The sequence below is a fragment of the Felis catus genome, chromosome B1, assembly GCF_018350175.1.
Source record: "Felis catus isolate Fca126 chromosome B1, F.catus_Fca126_mat1.0, whole genome shotgun sequence".
Lineage (NCBI taxonomy): Eukaryota > Metazoa > Chordata > Mammalia > Carnivora > Felidae > Felis > Felis catus.
Genome location: NC_058371.1, coordinates 79,483,020 through 79,510,164, shown reverse-complemented (window position 1 = coordinate 79,510,164; position 27,145 = coordinate 79,483,020). Strand labels below are relative to the sequence as shown.

General features: G+C 37.7%; 1 long non-coding RNA gene across 2 annotated transcripts; it reads left to right on the top strand.

Annotated features, from left to right (window-relative positions):
* Positions 1 to 25,929, top strand: LOC109498943. 2 transcript variants are annotated; one of them, XR_006596701.1, is made up of 5 exons: positions 1 to 53; positions 18,875 to 18,948; positions 19,063 to 19,240; positions 24,895 to 24,936; positions 25,658 to 25,929. It is a non-coding gene; the product is annotated as an uncharacterized LOC109498943 (long non-coding RNA). The 2 variants fall into 2 exon arrangements; XR_002155985.3 differs by lacking the exon at positions 1 to 53 and having other exon boundaries at positions 18,399 to 18,948.
* Positions 25,930 to 27,145: the final 1,216 nt, after the last annotated feature.

Genomic DNA, 27,145 nt, shown 5'->3' with positions numbered 1-27,145 from the left:
CTGAGCTGAAGTTGGACACTCAACTGACTGAGCCACCCAGGCACCCCGAAATGGTAATGTTTTTAATGTCAAATTCTACTTGTTTGCTGTTAGTATATATTCATTGTTTGTATATTTACATTATATCCTGTAGCTTTGCTACAATTTCTTTTTCACTGAGAAAGCTGTTTTTGTCAATTGTTTCAGATTTTCTACATAAGTAATCCTGCCATCTGTGAACAAAGACAGTTTTATTTCTTCTTTCTTTATCTGTATACCTCTTATTTCCCTTTCTTGTCTTATTGCATTAGCTAAGTCTTTCATTACAAGGTTGAAAGGGAATAGTGAGAGGGGACATATTTACCTTGTTCCTGATCTTAGCAGGAAAGTTTCTAGTTTCTCACTATTAAGTATGACATTACCTTAGGTGTTTTGTGGATTTCTTAATCAAGTCAAAGGTGGGAAATTCCCCCTTTATTACTAGTTTGGTGAGAGTTTTATCATGACTGGGTATTAGATTTTGTCAGATGCTGCATCTATGATATGATCATGTGAATTTTCTTTTTTAATTTGTAGATATGATGGGTTACATGAATTGATTTTCAAAGGTTGAATCAGCTTTGCATACCTGGAGTAAATTTCACTTAGTTTTGGCATGTAATTTTTTAACATATTATTGAATTTTATTTGTTAATATTTCATTGAAGATTTTTGCTCTGTGTCATGAGACATATTAGCCTATAATTTTCTTTTCTTGTGATGTCTTTGGTTTTGGTATTAGGGTACTGCTGACCTCATAGAATGAATTAGGTATTCTCTGGCAGCCACCAGTTTGTTCTCTGTATTTAGGAGTCTGCTTCAATTTCTTTTGTTATTTCTTTTATTCATTTGTTTTGTTTTTAGATTTCCACATGTAAGTGAAATCACATGATATTTGTCTTTCTCTGACTGATATATTTCACTTAGCAAAATACCTTGCCTGTCTCTCTGTGTTGTTGGGAAAGGCAAGATTTCACTCCTTTTTATGGCTGAGTAAAATTCCATTGTACATATATACCACTTCTTCACTCAATCATCTATTGATGGACACTAGGTTACTCCTATATCTTGGCTATTGTAAATAATGCTGCAATAAACATACGGATGCGTATATCTTCTCAAATTAGTGTTTTCATTTCCTTTGGATAATAGAAAAAGCTTTTTATTTTGGTGCAGTCCCAATAGTTTATTTTTGCTTTTATTTCCCTTTCCTGAAGAGACAGATCCAAAAAAATACTGCTAAGGCTGATGTCAAAGAAATTACTACCCATGTTTTCTTCTAAGAGTTGTATGGATCCAGGTCACACCTTTAGGTCTTTAACCCATTTTGAGTTTATCTCTATGTATGACATAAGAAAGTGGTCCAGTTTCATTCTTTTGCATGCAGCTGTCTAGTTTTCCCAGCACTATTTATTGCAGAAACTCTCTTTTCCTCCATCATATATTCATGCCTCCTTTGTCATAGATTAATTGGCCATATAAGCACGGGTTTATTTCTAGGCTTTCTATTCTGTTCTGTTGATCTATGTGTCTATTTTTGTGGCAGTACCACACTGGGGTTTTTTTGTTTCTTTCTTTCTTTCTTAATAATTTATTTGTTTTAATTTATATCCAAGTTAGTTAGCATATGGTGCAACAATGATTTCAGGAGTAGATTCCTTAATGCCCCTTACCCATTTAGCCCCTCCAGGAACCCTCGGTTTGTTCTCTATATTTAAGAGTCTTTTATGTTTTGTCCCTCTCCCTGTTTTTATATGATCTTTGCTTCCCTTACCTTATGTCCATCTGTTTTATATCTTAAAGTCTTCATATGAGTGAAATCATATGATATTTGTCTTTCTCCAACTACTTCGCTTAGCATAATACCACATAGTTGCAAATGGCAAGATTTCATTCTTTTTGATTGCCGAGTAACACTCCATTGTATATATATATATATATATATACCACACCTTTATCCATTCTTCCATCAATGGACATTTGGGCTCTTTCCATACTTTGGCTACTGTTGATAGTGCTGCTATAAACATGGGGGTGTATGTGCCCCCTTCGAAACACCATACCTGTATCCCTTGGATAAATACCTAGTAGTGCAATTGTTGGGTTGTAGGGTAGTGCTATTTTTAACTTTTTGAGGAACCTCCATGCTGTTTCCAGAGTGGCTGCACCAGCTTGCATTCCCACAAGCAGTGCAAAAGAGATCCCCTTTCTCTGCATCCTTGCCAACATCTGTTGTTGCCTGAGTTGTTAATGTTAGCCATTCTGACAGGTGTGAGGTGATATCTCATTGTGGTTTTAATTTTTACTTCCCTGATGATGAACGACGTTAAGCATTTTTTCATGTGTCGGTTGGCCATCTGGATGTCTTCTTTGGAGAAGTGTCTATTCATGTCTTTTGCCCATTTCTTCACTGGATTCTTTGTTTTTTGGGTGTTGAGTTTGATAAGTTCCTTATAGATTTTGGATACTAACCCTTTATCTGCTATGTCATTTGCAAATATCTTCTCCCATTCTGTCGGTTGCCTTTTTTGCTGATTGTTTCCTTTGCTGTGAAGAAGCTTTATATCTTGATGAGGTCCCAATAGTTCATTTTTACTTTGGTTTCCCTTGCCTCCAGAGACATTTTGAGTAAGAAGTTGCTGCAGCCAAGATCAAAGAAGTTTTTGCCTGCTTTCTCCTCGAGGATTTTGATGGCTTCCTGTCTTACATTGAGGTCTTTCATCCATTTTGAGTTTATTTTTGTGTATGGTGTAAGAAAATGGTCCAGGTTCATTTTTCTGCATGTAGCTGTCCAGTTTTCCCAGCATCATTTACTGAAGAGACTGTCTTTATTCCATTGTATATTCTTTCCTGCTTTGTCAAAGATTAGCTGGTCATACGTTTGTGGGTCCATTTCTGGGTTCTCTATTCTGTTCCATTGATCTGAGTGTCTGTTTTTGTGCCAAGTACCACACTTTGTGTGTATAGCTTTGTAGTATATCTTGAAATCTAGGTTGTGATACCTCCAGCTTTCCTTCTTCTTTCTCAAAATTGCTTTGGCTATTCAGGGTCTTTTGTTGTTCCATACAAGTTTTAGGATTCTTTGTTCTGGTTCTGTGAAAAATGTTCTTGGTATTTGATTAAGGACTGCATTGAATCTGTAGATTGCTTTTGGTAGTATGGACATTTTAACAATATTAATTATTCCAATCCATGAACATGGTATATCTTTCCATTTATTTTTGTTGTCTTCAATTTTTTTCATTGTCGTATAGTTTTCAGAGTACAGATTTTTCACCTCTTTGGTTAATTTATTGCTAGGTATTTTATTCATTTTAATGCAATCAAGTGGATTTTCATTTTTTTCCCTTTTTTTAATTATTAATTTTTATTTTTATTTAAGTAGGCTCTGTGCCCAGTGTGGAGCCCAATGTGGAGCTTGAACTCATGACCCTGAGATCAAGACCTGAGCTGAGATCAAGAGTCAAATGCTTAACTGACTGAGCCACCCAAGCACCCTTGGAACTATTTTTAAATTTCTTTTTCTGCTACTTTGTTGGTGTACAGAAACACAACCAATTTTTAGATATTAATTTTGTGTTCCACAACTGTACTGAATGCATTTATTAATTCTAATAGTATTTTGGTGAAGTCTTTCAGGTTTTCTGTCCCTAATACAAATGTTATTATGCTTGATATTGTCTCAAAAGCCCCTTAATCTACCCTAATTTTTAAATTCTTTATTCTTTTTGCTCTTCAGTTTGGGTGATTTCCACCACTCTGTTTTCCGGATTGTGGATTCATTTTTCTGCCTTCTCTAATCTGCTGTTGATTTTCTCTAGTGTATTTTTCATTTGAGTTATTGTATTGTTCAGTTCTGATTGTTTCTTTTTAATGTTTTCTATCTCTTTGTTGAAATTCTCACTAAGTTCATCTACTCTTCTCTCAAGTCCAGTTAGCATTTTTATGACAACTTCTTTGAACTCTTTATCAAATAAATTGCTTGTCTCCATTTTATTTTGTTGTTTCTCTGAGCTTTTTTTCTTGTTCTTTCATTTGGAACATATTCCTTGACTCATCATTTTGCCTGATGCTCTGTGTTTTTTCTGTGTATTAGGTCTGCAATACCTCCTGGTCTTGAAAGTAGTGGCCTTCTGTAGAAGGCATCCTGTAGTGTGCAGTGGCTCAATCCCCTAGGTCACCAGAACCCAGCATTCCAGGGGTGTTCCCTATATGAGCTATGTGTAGCTCTGGTTGTGACTGTGTCATGTCTACTCTGGGTGCACTGGTGGGCAGGGCTGGCCCCTGGCATGATGGACTGAGAGGCCTGGCTACAGCTGCTTCACTTGTGCTGGTAGATAGGGCTGCTTCCCCAACCCAGGGGAGTCAGTGCTTTGGATGGGCATTTATCCTGGCCAGGGCTATTTGCCGGGTATGGCAGGAGAGTAGTTGCATTCCAGGGACACCAGTCCTGACCAAAGCTGTCTGCCATGTATGGCATGGTGGGAGCTGCTTTGGAAGGAAGTCTGCCAAAGTCAGTAGGTTGGAAGGGACTGGACCACAGGGGAACACCAGGGCAAAGGAGAGGTGTTCTCAAGGTAGATGGAGAGTGTCAGAACTGGCTTCCACAAGTGTCTGGCCAGCTAGACTGAAGAAGAGCAATAAAAATAGTTCCTACTAGCACTTCTATTCCTGGAGAAATTTCATACAAATTTCTGCCACTTTACTGCAAACCTAAAAGCTAGTCCATACATCTCCTTCATATATAACTCAGGCATTTTTCAAACTTCTGCCTCTGTGCTGGGTCTCAGAGCAAGTGATATGTGTACTGACCCTTTAATAGGAATAGAGTCTTGGGGCACATGGGTGGTTCAGTCAGTGAAAAGTCTGACTCTTGATTTCAGCTCAGGTCATGATCTCACAGTTCATGGGATCGAGTCCCTTATTGGGCTCTGCACTGACAGCAATGAGCCTGCTTAGGATTCTCTCTCTCTCTCTCTCTCTCTCTCTCTCTCCCTCTCCCTCTCCCTCTCCCTCTCCCTCTCCCTCTCTCTCTGCCCCCACTCACATGCATACGTTCACACACTCTTTCTCTCAAAATAAATAAACTTAAAAAAATAGGAATACAGGGGCACCTGGGTGGCTCAGTCGGTTAAGCGTCTGACTCTTCATTTCAGCTCAGGTCATAATTTCATGGTTTGTGAGTTTGAGCCCCATGTTGGGCTCTGCGCTGACAGTGCAGAGCCTGCTTGGGATTCCCTCTCTCCCTCTCTCTCTGTACCCCCCTCAAAATAAATAAATAAACTTAAAATAAATAGGAATATAGTCTCAGCTTCCTATAGGTCTCCTGGAATTAAGCCCCACTGATTTTCAAAGCCAGATGTCAAAGCCAGGGGGATTATCTTCCTGGTACAGATACCCAGGATGGTGAGGAGCCTGATTTGGGGCTTGATGCCCTGGTCCTCTTGGAGGACCTCTGCGTCTATGGTACCCCTCCCATTTGGGGGCTGCTGGACTAGAGGTATGGATCCTGACCCCATCTCTGCCCCTCTTACCCTTTTTCAATGTGGCTTTTTCATTATATATTTATATGTAGATGAGCTTTTATACCAGTCTTTTAGGTGGTTTTCAAAGTGAGTTGTGTTATATGTAATTGTAGCCGTGGTGAGTCTGTGAAATGAGGTAAGGTCAGGATCCTCCTATTTTGCCATCTTCCCCATCCTCCCACCTCAGTTCTTGTGGCTTCCTCTAAAAATTGCATTGTAAGCTCATTTAAATGGCTAGAATGAGTGGATAGACATTCAGGAAGGTGATAGGACTTGAACCAGGTCTTAAAGAATGGGTAGTATTTAGGATGTGCTCAGATAAGGGGAACGGTATTTTTTCCAGGAGAAGAGACCAGCAAAGCAGAAGCAAAAAGGTGAAAATGGATGCTGGAGAGAATAAAGAAAGCTGTCCCCACAGAAAACTATTTATTGTTGAAGTTGAGTAGCAGTGGCAGATAAAATCAAGAGTGTTAAACAAGTCCAAATCATGGAAAAGTAGAGTATAATACAAGGGAAACTCTCTTGACTCTGAAGGCAATAAAAAAGATAGTGTGTGTATTTACTTTTTTAAAAAAAGAATTCACATTTCTGGAATACTGGGAAATTAGTCTGACATCAGTTGCAAGATGAATTTAAAAGAATTCAGGCATGAGATAACTAAAGTTCTAGAAATAGGAGTAAATGAGATTTAAAAGGGTTTTGTTACAAAGATAGAAAGAATATTGGGAAACAAATTGCTGGTAATGAAGAAAAGAACCAAGTAAAAATGAATCATCAGACAATTAAGTAAACAGAGGGGCGCCTGGGTGGCTCAGTTGGTTAAGTGCCCGACTTCAGCTCAGGTCATGATCTCACAGTCCATGAGTGTGAGCCCTGCATCGGGCTCTGTGCTGCCAGCTCAGAGCCTGGAGCCTGCTTCAGATTCTGTGTCTCCCTCTCTCTCTGCCCCTCCCCTGCTCATGCTGTGTCTCTCTCTGTCTCAAAAATAAATAAAAACCTTAAAAAAATAAACTGAGAGAAAAATTGAAATTTAAAAAATGACAACTTATAGAGATGTGACAATATTGAGATAACTACAGTTAGTAAATCCAATTCCAGTGAAATAGTAGGACTAGAGAAGCATAATCAAGTGATCTTCAGTTTAAAAGTCTTCAGTATTATTGGGGCATCTGGGTGGTTCAGTCTGCTGAGCATCTGACTTCGGCTCAGGTCATGATCTTATGCCATACATTGGGGCTCACTGCTGTCAATGCAGAGCCCACTTTGGATCCTCTGTCCCTCTCTCTCTCTGCCTCTACTCCACTCATGCTCCCTCAAAAATAAATTTAAAACATTTTAAAAATGTATGTCTTCAGCATTATTGAAGCAATGCATCATTTTTTTCCAAATGAATATATAATGCTGTCAAAGGACTTTTCAATAACCTGGGGACATTCTCCAATGTACTAGACAAGCAAAGAAGGAGTAAATATGGACTTTGGGAAAATTTGTACTTCCCTTTCCCCTTCTGTAAAATGAGAATAATAAAAGGACTGATATAGTAAGAGCTCAATAGCTATTGATTTGTGGTAGGGATGTTAAAGAACAGAAGTTTATTTTCTGACAGTTCTGGAGGCCAGCAGTCCAAGATCAAGGTTCTAGCTGGTTTAATTTCTGGTGAGGGCTCTCTTCCTCACTTGCAGGTGGTTACCTCATCACTATGTTTTTACATGGTCTTTCCTCAGTGTGTGCATATGGAGTTTGTTGTGTTAAAATACACATAACATAAAATTTGCTATCTTAATGATCTTTAAGGTTACAGTTCAGTGGTATTAAATACTTTCATAGTGTTGTACAACCATCACACCAAACTATCCCCGTAACTCTTTTCACCTTGTCAAAATGAAACTCTATACCCATTATACAATAACTCTCCCCGCAGCTGCTGGAGGCCACCATTCTCCTATCTTCTGCTCTACTTTTACTCTGCTCTTCTACTGTTTTTATGTGACTGTCTTATTTTACTTAGTGTAATATCCTCCATGTTCATCCATGGTATAGCATGTCAGAATTTCCTTCCTTTTTAAGGCCAAGTATTATTCCACTGTGTGTGTGTGTGTGTGTGTGTGTGTATATATATATATAATTTTGCTTATCCATTCATCTGTCAGTAAACATATGAGTTGCTTCCACATTTTAGCTGTTTTTTTGTTTGTGTTTGTTTTGTTTTGTTTCTTAAAGAGAGAGAGAGAGAGAGAGCAATTGTTTTGTTTCTTAGAGAGAGACAGAGAGCAAGTGGTAGAGGGAGAGAGAGAGGATCTTTAGCAGGCTCCATGCCCAGTGCAGAGACTGATGCAGGGCTTGATCTTACCACCTTGAGGTCATGACTTGAGCTGAAACCAAGAGTTGGATGCATAACTGACTGAGCCACCCAGGTGCCCCAAGGCACTTGCAATTTAACCTACCACTGTTTTCATACCATCAATGCAAATGTGAACACACTGGGAAAGTCAAATAATGCCTTAGTATTATTAAGAAAATGTTTTTGACCTTTTGGACCCTCTGAGGTATTATTCAGGGATCTGAAGACCACACCTTGACAACTGATGATCTAGAATGTAAGCTCCATAAAAGCAGTGAGTTTCTTTTGTTCACTGTTAGATTTTCAGCACTATTCTATCTAGAAGGGTTCTTGGCACAATAGATGATTAATAAATATTTCCTAAATGTATTAGTAAAGCAAGGACAGAAGGGAGATTAATTCTTTATAGAAAACAATAATAATTTAGAATGTATTTCTTTTTACTGCACGTAGCTAAATAACTAACCAACCCATGCCTCAAAATGGCATGAAAATCTAATTTCATTATTACCATTTCTTTGCTAAAGATCCCATTGACTTCTAAATTATGAACAAAAAGACTAAAGGACGTAAGTGAAGGAAGAAAGGTGAAATATGCCAGAATCAGAACAAATGCTATTTTTTCATAAAAGCACAGACCTTAAATGCCTTCAGATCATCCAGCCCAATTCCTTCATTTTTGCAAATAAGAAAATTTAGCTGCCAAGAAAGCTCAATGACTAGCCCAAAGTTAGTGATAGCAGTAAAATACAGGATCTTTCACACTTTTTCTTTTAGATAGAAATGATAGGAACAATAATGGGAAGCAAGAGAACTGGTATGTATTTCTTCTATAGAAAAGTGGCTAAGCAAGTCTAAGCCAAATCCTTAAACCACTCCATGGGTACTTTAGGACAGAAGAGGAACTTGACGTTAAGGGATAGGACACCTAAATAATACCTCCTGATAGAGTACCTAGCTCCTCCCCATAATAGCTCAGGCTGGAGACATGCAAAGACTGTATGGGTAGTCAGGCTAGTCCCATGGGGCTGTGAAGAGGAAAAGATTCAGGCTTGAGAAGTAAGCAAGGGGGGCCTGATGCCTAAAAGGAGGGCCTTTGGAGCTGTACTAGATAGTAATATGGATGGGGTCAGGGACTGAAAAAGCCCAACAGAAAATAAGAATGTCTTTGGTATTTTTCAGTTGGGAACTATTGGCATTTTGTATGGAACTGTCCTGAACTTTGCATGCTGTTTATCATCCCTACCCTCCACCCACCAAATGCCAGTAAATTCCAAATCACTGTGATGACTAAATATGTCCTGCACATTTTCAAGTTCCCACTAGGGGGCTTGTATCACCCCTGACTACCATTTGTCACATGTTCACTAATAAACACTTCCTGATGGATGTAGTGGGATACAGTTTGGAGATAATGTTTCTCTCTTCACAGGCATTTTGGTTCTCCTCTCCCACCACCAGGTCTCCCCCTTCACCCACTGAATCAATACATTCATAGTTTCAAGATGAGGGTAAACATAACCAGGAACAAACAAGACAACTAAGTTTCTGAATGAGTTGTTTGTTTGTTTGTTTTTCATCTTCAAGTAAGTGACTTTTATTTTTCTCTGATACTTTACAGTCAATTTCTTCAAAACTTTAAGATCTCCAGAGAAAATCTGAATGGGATTTTAAAATCAAAGCTAAAACAATAGGCTTTTTATTATAAAGGCAGTTTTCTCAAAAGAGGAAACGTGGGTTTTAAAATTCTAAAACAGTTACAGCTTGGAGAATTCAGGGCAGATTGTTTACACTATAAGCCAAAGAGTTAGGAGGTATGAAGTTGTCCACCAGAAGGACTGGTGGAAGAGAAGAGAATCTGAGTGCCTGTGACTATAATTTGGATGCTGGTGGATGCCTAAGAAAGGAATTATATCTCCTATTCACTCTTCTGAGTCAGATGACAGGACAGGAAATTTCCTGGAGGAAGAGAGTAAAGACTTAAGAGCAGAGAGGATCTTCATCTCTCTCAAGAAGACCCCTGCTCACCACACATCTGAGGCACAATGACTGAGATGCTCCTACCCACCCTCCAGGATACTGAGCATCCAACAGTTGTTTCCTGCGCTCCGCAAGGCAATACAGAGTGGCTGAATGGTGTGACAGAATGGGAGGGGCCTTGTGGTCAGGATGAGGTTAACAGAGATGAATACAGACAGGGGGTAGCAGGGAAAGGAGTTGACAATCAAAGGTTAGACGTAATTGTGCATACCAGCAGATCCTGGGGCCAGGTGCCTCTGAGGTCAGTACAACATATATATCCCCAGAAGAAGAGAAAGAAAGCGAGAGGGTCAAACCCCTGGATTGACTAGTTGAAATCTATAAATTGAAAAACTTACATAGAAAGTCAAGTTTTGGCTCTTAAGTGAAAAGGGTCCTAGCAACTAAGTGCAGTAATAAAGACATAAAGAACCCAGGACATTCATCCTCAATACAGTAATGAATATTTACACCCTCTTTGCTTAAGCCTGCTGCTTAAATTTGCAGGAGTTACCTAGATGCCAAATATCAGCTATATGTCTTGTTTAGGGTTTACTATTTGTGTGGCTTTGATGACTATTTGTTGACAAATGCTCCTTTTACTTCACTGTGATTGGAAATAACACTGAAATAGCCCCTAACTATATAGAGGTTGAAGATCAGTTAATTTTGCTGTTATCAATGGATGAGATATTTCAGCTGGAATCCATTTTTTTTCAAAAATATATATTTATTTAGAGGCACCTGGGTGGCTTAGTTGGTTAAGTGTCTGACTCTTGGTTTCGGCTCAGATCACGATCTCACAGTTCATGGGTTTGAGCCCCATATCAGGCTCCTTGCTGATAGTTCAGAGCCTGCTTGGTAGTCTCTCTCTCTCTCCCTTTCTCTCTGTACCTCTCGTGCTTGCACACAAACACTCTCTTCTCTCAAAAAAAAAAAACCTTAAAATGTTTATTTATTTATTTTGAGAGAGACAGAGAGAGAGAGAACATGAGTAGGAGAGGGTCAGAAAGAGGGAGAGAGAGAGAATCCCAAGCAGGCTCTGCACTGACAGCAAAGGGCCTCGATCTCACAAACCATGAGATCATGACCTGAGCCAAAACCAAGAGTCAGATGCTTAACCAACTGAGCCACTTAGGCACCCCAGCTGGAATCCATTTTTTAATCAATGGAATATTTACTCTCTATTTTGTATGAACTATAGCTTAAAAATAACTGTCACTCAAAATAGTGTAATTTTGTAATTAATTGTCACTTTAAAACAAAGACTAACAAGAGACAAAAAAGCATTATATAATGATAAAGGGATCAATCCAACTAGAGTACAATATAAAACACTTGTAAATATCCATGCATCCAACCTTGGAGCACCTAAATACATAAAGCAAATATTAATAAACATTAAGGGAGAAGATGACACTAATACAATAATAGTAGGGGACTTTAAACACTCCACTTACATCAGTGGATAGATCATCCAGGCAGAAAATCAAATAAGGAAACAATATTTTTCTTTAAGTTTATTTATTTATTTAGAAAGAGAGAGAGTGCGTGCATGAGTGGAGTAAGGGCAGAGAAAGAGGGAGAGAGAGAATACCAAGCAGGCCCCATGCTGTCAGCATGGAGCCAGATGCAGGGCTCGATCCCATGAACTGTGAGATCATGACCTGAGCTGAAATTGAGAGTCAAATGCTTAACTAACTGAGCCACCCAGGCATCTCAGGAAACAGTATTTTTGAACAACACTTTAGACCAGATGGACTTGACAGATATACACAGAACATTCCATCCCAAACCAACAGAATACACATTCTTTTCAAGTGCACATGGAACATTCTCCAGAATAGATCACGTTAGACCACAAAATAAGCCTTAATCAACTTAAGAAGATTGAAATCATATCAAGCATCTTTTTCAACCACAATGGTATGAAACTAGAAATCAGTTACAAGAAAAAAAAACTGGAAAAAAAAAACACACGCATGTGGAGGCTAAACACCATGCTACTACACAACCAATGGGTCAACACAGAAATGAGAGGAAATAAAAAAATACATAGAGACAAATGAAAATGCAAACACAACACCCCAAAATTTTTGGGATGCAGCAGAAGCAGGGCTAAGAAGGAAATTTATAGCAATATAGACGTACCTCAAGAAATATGAAAAATCTCAAATAATCTAATGACACAAAGAAATGGAAAGACATTCCATGCTCATGGATTGGTAGAACAAATATTAATAAAATGTCTATACTAACCAAAACAATGTAAACATTTAATTCGATCCCTATGAAAATACTATCAGCATTTTTCACAGAAGTAGAACAAAAAATCCTAAAATTTGAGAACCACTGCTACTGTTGCATTCTCTGACTCCATTTGGCCAATTCCCACCACTACCACCACCATGCCCCAGAGGAGCCCCAGTATGGCTGCGCAGTCAGGTACACTGCCTCACCCTTGTTCACCTGCCCATGCACCTGCTGCCCTTGTTGCCACACTGGTCTGCTCTCTGGCCAACCTTGCCCGATGGGGCAGATGGTGTTCATGGCTAATAGGGTGGCTATTGGCTCAGCTGTGGGACACATTATTGGTAGTACCCCGACTGGAGCTTTCAGTGGGGGGAGGCTCGGAGCCCACCCAGCCTGCTGCTCAGCAGGCACACACCCACTCTGTCCCCTAGCCCCTGCAGATGGGGTGCTGGGCTTATGAGATCAAGCAGCTCCTTGACTGCTCCACCAGTCAGAGTACTCTGTCCCTGAATGAGGGCTTGAGCAGGCCCTGAAGCAATGCAAATTCAACCATAGTCTAAGCTCCCTCTCTTGAAGATCCATGGGCCAGCCCTGCACTCACCTTTACCCCTTCACCGACAGCCAGACCATGATGTCATATTGTACCCACGTAGCTGGAATTGGGAGTGAGGATGGGGATTTTCACCCCACAGATGACTAGAATCACAAATGTGTAATTAGAAGTGTCTATTTTTTTAGCCTAAAATTTATATGGAACCACAAAAGACTCCAAATTGCCAAAGCAATTTTGAGAAAGAAAAGCAAGGCTGGAGATACCACGATTCCAGACTTCAAGCTATATTACAAAACTGTAGTAATCAAAACAGTATTGTACTAGCATAAAAATAGATATAGATAAATGGAACAGAACAGAAAACCCAAAAATAAACCCATAATTATAGGGTCAGTTAATCTTTGACAAAGCAGGAAAAAATATGCAATAGGAAGAAGACAGTCTCTTCAACAAGTGGTGTTGGGAAAACCAGTTAGCTACATGCAAAAGAATGAAACTGGACCACTTTCTTACACCATACACAAAAATAAATTCAAAATGGATTAAAGACCTAAATGTGAGACCTGAAGCCATAAAAATCCTAGAAGAGAACACAGGCAGTAAGGTCTCTGACATTGGCCATCACAACATTTTTCTGGATATGTCTCCTGAGACAAGGGAAATAAAAGCAAAAATAAACTATTGGGACTATATTAAAAAAAAGCTTCTACACAGCAAAGGAAACAATAAAACTAAAAGGCAACCAATGGAATGGGAGAAGATACTTGCAAATGACATATCTGATAAAGGGTTAGTATTCAAAATATATAAAGAACTCAATAAACTCAGCACCCAAAAAACAAACAATCCAATTTAAAATTGGCAGAAAATATGAACAGACATTTCTCCAGAGAAGACATCCAAATGGCCAACAGACACATGAAAAGATACCCAACATCACTCATCATCAGGGAAATGCAAGGCAAAATTATAATGAAATATCACCTCACACCTCTCAGAATGTCTTACACACACACACACACACACACACACACACACACAAGAAACAAGTGCTGACGGGTGTGTAGATAAAGGAACCTCTTGTACTCTTGGTGGGAATGAAAACTGGTGTAGCCACTTTGGAAAACAGTATGGAGGTTTCTCAAAAAGTTAAAAATAGAGGTGCCTAGGTGGCTCAGTTGGTTGAGCATCTGGCTCTTGATTTCAGCTCAGCTCATGATCCCAGGGTCGTAGGATTGAGCCCTGCATCAGACTCCATGCTGAGTATGGAGCCTGGTTGGGATTTTCTCTCTCTCTCTCTCTCTCTCTCTCTCTCTCTCTCTCTCTCTCTCTCTCTCTTCTCCCTCTGCCCCTCCCTCTCCTCATTGCCCCACTTGTGTGCTCTCTCTCTCTCTCAAATTAAAAAAAAAATTTTAAGTTAAAAATAGAACTACCCTATGATCCAGTAATCGTGCTACTGGATATTTACCCCCCAAATACAAAAACACTTATTCAAAGGAATACACGCACCCCTATGGTTATACCAGCATTATTTACAATAGCCAAATTATGTAAGCATAATATGGGAATATTAGTCAGCCACAGAACAGAATGAAATCTTGCCAGTTGCAACAACATGGATGGACCTAGAGAGTATATGCTAAGTGAAATAAGTCAGTCAGAGAAAGACAAATATGGTATGATTAGACTCATATGTGGAATTTAAGAAATGACATAAATGAGCAAATGGAAAAAACAAGAAAGAAAGAGAGAACAAGAAACAGACGCTCAACTATTGAGAACAAACTGATGGTTACCAGAGGGGAAATGGGTAGGGGAATGGGTGAAGTAGGTGATAGGGGATTAAGGAGTACACTAGTTGTGATGAACACTGGGTGATGTATAGAATTGTCGAATCACTACATTGTATACCTATACTGAAACTAATATAACACTGTATGTTAACTATACGGGAATTAAAATTTTAAAAATAAAAAAAAATAAACAATCTAAACTTAATTTAAAGGAACTAGAAAGAAAAGAACAAACAAAGCCCAAAGTTAGTAGAAGGAAGAAAATAATAAAGATCAGAGTGGAAATAAATGAAACCGAAACCAAAATCAACAAAATCAAAAACTGGTTCTTTAAAAAGATAAATAAAATTGACAAACCTCTAGCCTGGACTTATCAAGAAAAGAGAGAGAGAGAGAAAATCCAAATAAAATCAGAAATAAAAGAGAAGTAACAACCAACACGACAGAAATATAAAGGATTATAAGAAAATACTATGGAAAATTATATGTCAACAAGTTGGACAACCTAAAAGAAGTAGATAAATTCCTAGAAACATACAATCTTCCAATACCAAATCAGGAAGAAATAGAAAATCTGAATGGAAAAATAACTAGTAACAAAATTGATCAGTAATCAAAAACTCCCAACAAACAAAAATCTAGGACCAAGTGACTTCACATGTGAATTCTACAAACATTTATTTCTTTTTTATTATTAAAAACTTTTTTTGAGAGAGAGAGAGAGAGAGATCAAGCACGAGTGGGGCAGGGGCCGAGAGAAAAGGAGAGAGAGAATTGTAAGCAGGTTCCATGCTTAGTGTGGAGCCCAACCACTGAGCCCAATCCCTGATCCTGACCACTGAGCCTGTTTCGGGGCTTGATCTCAAGACCGTGAGATCATGACCTGAACTGAAATCAAGAGTTGGGTCCTCAACCAATTGAGCCACCCAGACACTCCATATTCTATAAACATTTAAAGAAAAGTTAACACCTATTCTCCTCAAACGATTCCAAAACATTGAAGAGGAAGGAAAGCTTCCAAATACATTCTTTTTTTTTTTTAACATTTATTTATTTTTGAGAGACAGAGTATGAGCAGGCGAGGGGCAGAGAGATAGGGAGACACAAAATTCGAAGTAGGCTCCACGCTCCAAGCTGTCAGCACAGAGCCTGATGCGGGGCTTGAACCCACAAACTAGGAGATCGTGACCTGAGCTGAAGTCAGACGCTTAACTGACTGAGCCACCCAGGCGCCCATCCAAATACATTCTATGAGGCCAGTATTACCCTGATACCAAAACCAGACAAAGATACTATAAAGAAAGAAAACTACAGGCCAGTATAGTGGCCTTGATGAAAATAGATACAAAAACCCTCAATAAAATATTAGGAAACACTTTCCAACAATATATTAAAAGGATCATTCACCATGATCAAGTGGGATTTATTTTAGGGATGCAAGAATCGTTCAGTATTCACAAATCAATCAATGTGATACACTACATTAACAAAATGAAGTATAAAATCATATGATCATCTCAATAGATGCAGAAAAAGCATTTGACAAAATTCAACATTTGTTCATGATAAAAACTTTCAACAAAGTGGGTTTAGAAGGAACAAAACTCAACATAATAAAGGCCGTATATGACGAACCCACAGCTAACATTATACTCAATGGTAAAAAAAACTGATAGTTTTTCCTCTAAGATCAGGAACAAACAAGGATGTTCACTCTTGCCACTTTTGTTCAACATAGTAATGGAAGTCCTAGCTGCAACAATCAGATAAGAAAAAGAAATGAAAGCCATTTATATTGGTAAGAAGTCAAACTGTCACTATTTGTAGATGATGTGATACACATAGAAAACCCTAAAGACTCCACCTAAAAACTATTAGACTATTAGAACTAATAAATAAAGCAGTAAAGTTACAAGATACAAAATTAATGTACAGAAATTGATTGTGTTTTATACATTAATAAAAAAAAGTAGCAGAAAGATAAATTAAGAAAACAATTCCATTTACAATTGCACCAAAGAATGAACTAATTAGGAATAAACTTAATCAAGGAGGAAAAAGACTTGTAATTTGAAAACTATTTAACATTGATGAAAGAAATTGAAGATGACACAAACAAATGGAAAGACATGCCATGCTCACGGATTGGAATAGTTAATATTCAAATAACAACAGCATTTTTCACAAAACTAAAACAAAAAATCCTAAAATTTGTATGGAACCACAAAAGATCCCAAACAACCAAAGCAATCTTGAGAAAAAAGAATGAAGCTGAAGGTTTCATAGTCTCAGATTTCAAGATATACTACAAAGCTATAAAACTCAAAACAGTGTGGTACTGGCATAAAAACAGACACACTAATTAATAGAATAGAAAGCCTGGACATAACCCCATGCTTATATGGTCAATTAGTATACGACAAAGGAGGCAAGAATATACAATGGAGGAAAAGACAGTTTCTTCAATGAATAGTGCTTGGAAAACTTGACAGCTACATGCAGAAGAATGAGACTGGACCACTTTTTTTATGCCATACACAGAAATAAACTCAAAGTTGAATAAAAACCTAAATGTGTGACCTGAAGCCATACAACTTCTAGAAGAAAACATAGACAGTAATCTCTTACAGATTAGCCTTAGCAATATTCTTTTATCTATGTCTCCTTAGGCAAGAGAAACAAAATAAAAAAACCAGAAAATAAAAAGACACTATTGAGACAACACCAAAATAAAAAAGCTTTTGCAGAGTGAAGGAAACTATCGACAAAATGAAAAGGCGACCTGGGGCACCTGGGTGGCTCAGTAGGTTAAGCATCTGACTTTGGCTTAGGTCATGATCTCACAGTTCATGAGTTTGAGCTCTGCATCAGGCTGTCTGCTGTCAGCACAGAGCCTGGTATTATCTGTCACCCGCTCTCTCTGCCCCTCCCCCGCTCATATGCTCGCGCTCTCTCTCTCTCTCTCTGTCTCTGTCTCTGAAAATAAATAAACTTAAAAAAAGAAAGAAAGAAAAGGCAACCTACTGAATGAGAGAAGATATTCACAAATGATATCTCCCATAAGGGATTAGTATCTACAATATATAAAAAACTTATACAACTCAACACCAAAACAACAACAACAACAAAAAAACACAAAATTAATCTGATTAAAAAATGGGCAGAAGACCTGAATAGACTTTTTCCAAAGTCATACAGATACCCAACAGGTATGTGAAAAGATGCCCAACATCAATAAATCGTCAGGTAAATGCAAAGTTAAAACCACAATGAGATATTACATTACACCTGTCAGAATCAAAAAGTGAAAGAATGAATAAATGAGTGAATTAATTAACTGAAAAAAATAACAAGTGTTGGAAGGATATGGAGGCAAGTGAACCCTCATGTAGTGTTTGTGGCAATGTAAATTGATGAAACCATTGTAGAGAACAATGGTTGTTCTCTATTTGAGGTTGCTCAAATATTAAAAATAGAACTCCCATGTGATGCAGTAATTCCACAAATGGGTATTTATCCAAAGAAGTGAAATCAGTAGTTTGAAAAGATACATACATCCCTATGTTTAATTCAGCATTATTTACAATAGTGAAGATATGAGAGCAACCCAAGTGTCCATCAATAGTTGAATAGATAAAGAAGAGGTGGTATATACACAATGGAATATTACTCGGTCTTGAAATCTTGATATTCATAACAACATGGATGGATCTAGAGGGTATGATACTAAGTAAAATAAATCAGTGAAAGACAAACCGTATGATTTCATTATACGTGAAATCTAAAAAACAAAACAAATTAACAAGCAAAGCAGAAACAGACCCATAAATACAGAGACAAGTTGGTGATCGCCAGAGGGGAGGAGAGTAGGATAGGCAAAATGGGTGAGGGGGATTAGGAGGTACAGGTTTCCAGTTATGGAATGAATAAGTCATAGGGATAAGAAGTACAGCATAGGGGATATAGTCAGTGATATTTTAATAGTCTTGTATGGTGACAGATGGTAGCTGCACTCATCGGGAGCATAGTACATAGAGTTGTGGAACCAATATGTTGTACACCTGAAACTTATGTAACATTATGTGTCAACTATACCTCAATAAAAAAAATAGAATTTGTAAATAAGAAGAAAAATAAATAAAATTAACTGCTACTAAGAAAACAACAAAGGTTCACACCTTAGGATAGTTTTCTTGAAACATTTTCCAAAACATCACAATTCCTAAATTGAGAACCATAGTGTAAATCCAGAGAGAAATTCTACCTCAAATTTGACTAAATATCTAGAAGCATTGATTTTCTCTTTGTTCACACTTGTGTAGGGGTTTTTTTAATTTAGATGTCATTAACATTCAGATTTTAAATTTGATAGACATAAGCTATAAAGACAGCCCACCTGTAGAGATGTGACGAAAATGGGATTCTTACTGCACACACTCATTCCAGGTAAACCTAAAGTTGATTTGTTTTGTTTTGCTTTGTTTTGTTTTGTTTTGTTTTGATACTGGTAAGAAGTTCGTGTTTTACATTAGTAATTTTTGCCTTTCTCTCTCTCCCCAGAACACAAGAGAATTTCAGCTTGTTCTCAAAGAATACCAAAATAGTCAGAAAGAAAGAAAGAAAGAAAGAAAGAAAGAAAGAAAGAAAGAAAGAAAGAAAGAAAGAAAGAAAGAAAGGCTCTTAAGCTTTCCTAAGCACATAATCAGATCTTTCCGTCTCTTATGGGGACTATTGTTTGGTAAATTGTGTTTTATGTTCCAAAAGAGCAAAGTGGCAGTATTCTAGTACACTTACAGTTTTACAACAAAGTCCTGTAAAATTTCATGTTCTCATTTTTAAATATGTGGGCTCTTAAGGGCAGTCTTATGGGTAAGTGATAAAGAAATGTGGTGATTACATACCTGACACCTTTTGTATTTGAATTTGATCATTTGATTCATGAAAAAAACCTCAAGCTTGCTTTTCAAGTCATTTTGATAGCCTTGTCTTGATAGCATTTCGTTGCTTGTGAGCTTTGCATTCTGCTTTTTATTTGTTGGTTTTACTTTTCAGTGAAATGAGTTGGTAGTTCTAATGGTATCTATGCTTTAGATAAGTAAAAAATAAAGAGAGAAGGCTTCTTAGACTTCTTAATCACATTAATATCCTCTGGTAAAAATGACAGGCCTGAACAGAAGAGACAGTTTTGAATTTAGAATTTTTCTTCTTTTGATTCATTCTGTAAGTTACAAGAAACACATGAAACAAAAAATTCTGAGAACTAACGTTTAAGCTCAACTGTTAAAAACTAAGAAAAATTATGAGTTAAAAACTAGGTGTCAGTCACTGAGTATGCCAAGCAAACTTATTTCTTGCTCTTTTAACTACTTTTTCAAACAGGTTAAAAACTGATAAGAAGCTCTTGGGAAACTCTTATCAGTCATTGCAAAAAATAGGTTAACCCATCCTAATCTGGCAAAGACTTAAAAGGCCTACATTCCTAAAAGCATTAGGGGATTTTTTTTTTTCTACTTGCTAAGTATGGTGTATGAGAATCATTTTTTGTGACAACAAATTCAGAGTTAAAATATCTTTTTATTCATGTGATATGCTCTATGAGTGCATTCGTAGCCTATAAATGAGATGGTTGCTTAAGCTGACACTGCAAAACATTGCAGGAAGTGTTGATTAGAATTTGCACATTTGTTCTGAGTTTGTGAATTCCAAGCAGGTTTGCTAATGGAGAAGCAGTGCCTTTTTCACAGCTCTTCAGCTCTAGACCATGGCCACCTATGTATGTTTCCTATATGGTGACTGCTGTTAATATTTTGTGTATATCCTTCCTGGCTTTTCTTCTCTTCATATACATTTTTTTACTTTGCAAAGTTAATCTCATTGTGTACTTGCTATTTTATTACTTTTTTCACTAATGGTGTGTTATTAATTTTTTGAAAAATATATTCAACCTTGTAAGACAATCTATCACCTAGCTATAACATAATTTATTAAACTACTTTCCTATTCATATATGGAATTTAAGAAACAAAACAGTTGAACATAGGAGGAAAAAGGAGAGAGAAAGGCAAACCATAAAGCAGACTTTTAACTATGGAGAACCAACTGAGTGCTGCTGGAGGGGTGGTGTGTGGGAAAGATGGGTCAAGTGGGTGATGGGGATTAAGTGGGGCAGCTGTGAAGAGCACTGGTTGTTGCATGTAAGTGATGAATCACTAACTCCTACACCTGAAACTAATATTACACTGTATGTTAACTAACTGGAATTTGAATAAAAACTTGGGGAAAAAACCCTACTTTTCTATTGTTAGATACTTAGACTATGTCCTATTCTTACCTATTATACATACTGTTGTAACTAGAATCCTTGAACTTAAATCTTTAGGCACATCCTAATTGTTTCCTACAGATAAATTCCCAAAAATAATATTTTTGGACAAAAAGGCAAATATTTTAAATGATCACCACCCTAAGATAGCCGTTGCCAACAGTTTGATGCATATTTTTACAATCTTTTTAGAATAAAATAATATTTATGGGCTTGAATGTATGTATACATACAGGAAACCTAGTTAGGAGTCTATAAGCAGTAATACAGGAGACAAATCAGAGTAGCTTGCAGCAGGGCTCAGTGGTAGGGGTAGTGAATGGTGGTCAGATTCTGGATATATATATATATATATATTTAATTTTTATTTTATTTTTTAAATTTTAGATCCAAGTTAGTTAGCATATAGTGCAACAATGATTTCAGGAGTAGATTCCTTAATGTCCTTTACCCATTTAGCCCATCCCCCCTCCCACAACCCCTCCAGTAACCCTCTGTTTGTTTTTGGATATATATATATTTTTTTTTTAGGAAGACCAATTGGATGTAGAGTATGAGAGAAAGAAATGCATGCAGACTTATTCCCAAGTTTTGGAGGGCTGAGTATTTGGAAGGATGACATTGACATCAAGTGGCAGGGGAAATTCTGTAGGTGGAACAGATTGAGGGAGAGAAAAGAACAGGGTTCAGCTAGGAGAGAGTGAGAGTGGGATGTCTATTAGTAGAGATGGCCAATAAGCTATTAAATATATGAGTCTAGAGTTCTGCAGTGAGCAGGTATGGGAAATATAAATTTGGGCATCATTGGCATACAGATATTTGAAGCCAGGAGACTGGGTGAGATTACCAAGGGAGTGAGTACAGACAAAGAGAAGAGTTCAGACCAGGGAGGAGAGCATTCTGATGTGAAAAGCACTTACTATGCACCAGGCACTCTTCTATGTGATTTGCATAGATTATAGGTTGACTCATTTAATCTCCAAAGCAACTCAATGGAGGGGTATTATTATTAACCCCATTTTACAGAGGACGAATCTGAGGCACAGAAAGCTTAACTCAGTAAATCAATAACTATTTTATGATATTAAATTATGAAATAAGTTATAACTCCCTTTTAAAATAATGCAAACTCATTCTGAAATAAATCATGTAAACTTTTTCTGCACAGGCTTTATCCATCATGTCTCAAAAATCACAGTTATACATTCCACTTATATTTTAATAAATCAGCATGACTAATCTGTTCAAGGGTGCTTTTCTTTTCAGCTGACAGCACATTCTAGAAGGAATCCTGAGGAGACACCGAAAAAGGAAAAAGAGCTTATTTTCAAAAAGGAGATAAGGAGAGCCATTTTTAGAGTTTAATGTTTCTTAAAGACATTGTGTTTATTTGCTTTCATGAGTCTCTTCCTCAAGAACCATGTATTGTCTAATTATATTTAAGGATGGGAGAAGCAAGTTAATAAAGGGGAATTATCATCACTCCTACCTGTCTCACCCTATACCATATTCAGCATATCTCAACAGGGAGGTTTCTAAGGCTATTCTTCACCTGTAACAGAAATATGCAATACACTGAGAACTATAGAAAGCTTATGAAAGAAATTGAAGAAGACACAAAAAAAATGGAAAAAGATTCCATGTTCCTGGATTGGAATAACAAATATTGTTAAAATGTTGATACTACCCAAAGCAATCTACATATTCAATACAATCCCTATCAAAATAACACCAGCATTCTTCACAGAGCTAGAACAAATAATCCTAAAATTTGCATGGAACCAGAAAAGACCCCGAATAGCGAAAGTGATCTTGAAAAAGAAAACAAAAGCAGGAGGCATCACAATCCCAGACTTCAAGCTATACTACAAAGCTGTAATCATCAAGGCAGTATGGTACTGGCACAAGAACAGACACTCAGATCAATGGAACAGAATAGAGAACCCAGAAATGGACCCACAAACGTTTGGCCAACTAATCTCTGACAAAGCAGGAAAGAATATTCAATGGAATAAAGACAGTCTCTTCAGCAAGTGGTGCTTGGAAAACTGGACAGCTACATGCAGAAGAATGAACCTGGACCACTTTCTTACACCATACACAAAAATAAACTCAAAATGGATGAAAGACCTCAATGTAAGACAGGAAGCCATCAAAATCCTCGAGGAGAAAGCAAGCAAAAACCTCTTTGATCTTGGCTGCAGCAACTTCTCACTCAACACGTCTCTGGAGGCAAGGGAAACCAAAGTAAAAATGAACTACTGGAACCTCATCAAAATAAAAAGCTTCTGCACAGCAAAGGAAACAATCAGCAAAACTAAAAGGCAGCCGACAGAATGGGAGAAGATATTTGCAAATGACATAGCAGATAAAGGGTTAGTATCCAAAATCTATAAAGAACTTATCAAACTCAACACCCAAAAAACAAAGAATCCAGTGAAGAAATGGGCAAAAGACATGAATAGACACTTCTCCAAAGAAGACTTCCAGATGGCCAACCAACATGAAAAAATGCTCCACATCACTCATCAGGGAAATACAAATCAAAACCACAATGAGATACCACCTTACACCTGTCAGAATGGCTAACATTAACAATTCAGGCAACAACAGATGTTGACAAGGATGAGGAGAAAGAGGATCTCTTTTGCATTGTTGGTTGGAATGCAAGCTGGTGCAGCCACTCTAGAAAACAGTATGGAGGTTCCTCAAAAAACTAAAAATAGCACTACCCTACAACCCAGCAATTGCTCTACTAGGCATTTATCTAAGGGATACAGGTGTGCTGTTTCGAAGGGACACATGCACCCCCATGTTTATAGCAGCACCATCAACAATAGCCAAAGTATGGAAAGAGCCCAAATGTCCATCGATGGATGAATGGATAAAGAAGATGTGGTATATATATACAATGGAGTATTACTCGGCAATCAAAAAGAATGAAATCTTGCCATTTGCAACTACATGGATGGAATTGGAGGGTATTATGCTAAGTGAAATTAGTCAGAGAAAGACAAAAATCATGACTTCACTCATATGAGGACTTGAAGAGACAAAACAGATGAACATAAGGGAAGGGAAAACAAAAATAATACAAAAACAGGGAGAGGGACAAAACATAAGAGACTCATAAATATGGAGAACAAACTGAGGGTTACTGGAGGGGTTGGGGGGGGATGGGCTAATTGGGCAAGGGACACTAAGGAATCTACTCCTGAAATCATTGTTGCACTATATACTAACTAATTTGGATGTAAATTTTAAAAAAGTAAAAAATAAAACAAGTTAAAAAAAAAAAGAAATGTGCATAAGACAGGGAAAGACAATAGTCACCATCTGGGTTAATCATTGTAGAAGGCTTCCAGACAAAAATATTTCAAATTGTCCCCTTGGTACCCTGGAGATTTTTACATCTTGGGACAAGTGGCAGATGAATGAACTTGCAGTGTGCTTTTCTACCTTCTCCTCTTCCATGAGAACAGAGTCACTGTGAAAGGGGAGGCGGGCAGGAGAACTTGCAAAATGGTTTTTTTCAGATAAATTTTAGGATAAAGGACAACTGGAAGTTGAGGATCTGGAAATAACAATTTTCCTGCCAACAGTGCTCCTTGAAAAGTATTCACAAACTTTTGGGGGTTCCTATAACTCAGGCTGAAGACTACTTTCTTAAATAATTTGAATAGGGAAGAAAAAAAGGGAGATCTTAAAACACCAAGTAACTACAGAGATATTCCTTTATGAGCCCAAAATATGAAAGGATAGATAGATGTGTACATTTACATAAATACTAGAGAGCAGCATGAACCTTGACTAATAATATCAGGGAAAGCAGAATCCAGAAGGAACTTAGACATGTGAAAAATAGTTAAAAAAAAAAAAAAAGGAAAAAAAAGGGTGGGCATGGGGGTGGGGGTGGGGAGTACCCTTTTAAGGTCATGTTCATGGCAAGAACAAAACCGTAAAGACTCTGGGGAAAATGATGTAATGTTTAAAAGATAACAGAGAAAGCAGAACTAACCAAAGTCTCTTTTTCTCCATTCTTCTCTCAATAACTACCTTCAAATGAAAAGGGTAAAAGAATAATGGTAGGAGGAAACATAAATTCAAGAAAGGTAAGAAGCAAATTTAATTCTTTTAATGAATTTTTTTTATGCCCTGATAAATTGTATCCTGAGATATTTAAAGGACTTGTAGTTGTAATCATGTAACCACAGTTAACAATCATAGAAAATAATTTTATAAACATAGTCTGCATAGATTCATTAAGAATCAATGCTGTCAGGGGTGCCTGGGTGGCTCAGTCAGTTGAGTGTCTGACTCTTGGTTTCTGCTTGGGTAGTGATCTCACAGTTTCATGGGTTCAAGCCCTGCGTCGGGCTCTGTAGTGACAGCGTGGGGCCTGCTTGCGATTCTCTCTCTCCCTTGCTTTCTACCCACCCACCCCCCACTCATGCTCTCTCTGACTCTCTCAAAATAAAGAAATGTATTTTTAAATTTTAATTTTCAAACTTAAAAAAATTAAAAATGAATCAACACTGTCAAACTAACCTTACATCTAGGAACTTATTATTCAACTTAAGACCTAGTGTTTGTATCTTTTTCATTTAACATTATATTGGATTATTTCCCTAATATTTTTCACGAAATAGTCTTCTGTACTATAATTTTAGATAGCTAAAATTAGTGCTCAAAGTATGAATATACCCTAAATTGTTTAATCAATCCACCATGGTCAAGTTTAGACAATTTCATATTTTTGGCTTTTAAAAACCATGCTAAGGTTAAGATCATTTTGCATAAAACTTTATAAATCACTATTTTTTTTAATTTTAGGTTGAATTCCCACAAGGAGAATAAATGAATCAATGGCATCACATTTCAAAGAAATTTTAATAAGTATCACCAAAACTGCCTCCAGAAGGAAATACCTGTTTATATTCTCAACAACAATATATGAATGACTGGTTTTCTAACCCTTATAATTACTGGAAGATTTTGGTAGAAAAACTTTATACTTGTGTTTTTTTATTGTGGTAAAATGTATACAACATACAATTCACCATTTTAACCACTTTTTAAAAAGATTTTTTAATGTTTTTAATTTATTTTAGGGGGGTGGGAAGGGGCAGAAAGAGAGGGAGAGAGGGATATCCCAAGCAGGCTCTGTGCTGTCAGTGCAGACCCCAACATGGGGCTTGAATCCACAAACCGTGAGATTATGACCTGAACTGAATCAAGAGTTGGAGGTTTAACTGACTGAACCCCCGAACACCCCTACCATTTTAACCACTTTTTTTTTTTTATTAAAAAAAAATTTTTTTTTCAACGTTTATTTTTGGGACAGAGAGAGACAGAGCATGAACGGGGGAGGGGCAGAGAGAGAGGGAGACACAGAATCGGAAACAGGCTCCAGGCTCTGAGCCATCAGCCCAGAGCCCGACGCAGGGCTCGAACTCACGGACCGCGAGATTGTGACCTGGCTGAAGTCGGACGCTTAACCGACTGCGCCACCCAGGCGCCCCTTAACCACTTTTAAGTACACAATTCAGGAGCATTAAATATATTAGTAACATGCAACCATCACCACTATTTCCAGAACTTTTCATCATCCCAAACAGATACCAAACCTGTTAAACAAAAACTTAAAATATATATATTAAAATATATTACCAGGGTGCATGGGTGGGCTCAGTCAGTTAAGCTTCTGACTTGAGTTCAGGTCATGATCTGTTTGTGAGTTTGAGCCCTGCATTGGGCTCTGTGCTGACAGCTCAGAGCCTGGAGCTGCTTCGGATTCTGCATCTCTCTCTCCCCTCTCTCTGTCTCTATCTGCCCCTCCCCTGCTCATATTCTCTCTCTCTCTCTCTCTCTCTCTCTCTCTCTCTCTCTCTCTCTCTCTCTCTCTCTCAAAAATAAGCATTAAAAAGTATATTACCATTCTCTTGCTTTATGTTACTAAATCCCATCAGCAATACTCTTCCCCCTTCCTAATATCTTAGAATTCTTCTGTATTAGTCAGAATAGGACAGGCTGTACCATGGTAACACATAACCCCCAAATCCTGTGGCTAACAGATTCAGTTCTCACTCAAGTTACATAGTCTACACCGGCCAGTGAGTGTACTTGCTTCTCAGTCTTTCAGAGGCTCAGGCTAAGGGAGACCCAATCATGTCATGGCTTCAGAGTTTGAGGCCTTCAAGGTTACCAAGGCAGGGCAAGGAAGTGCTGTAGAGCCTTGAACCACCAATCAAATGCTTCAGCCTGGAAATGGCACATGCCACTTGTAAGAACTTTGTTAGAACTGGTAACACGGTGGAGGGG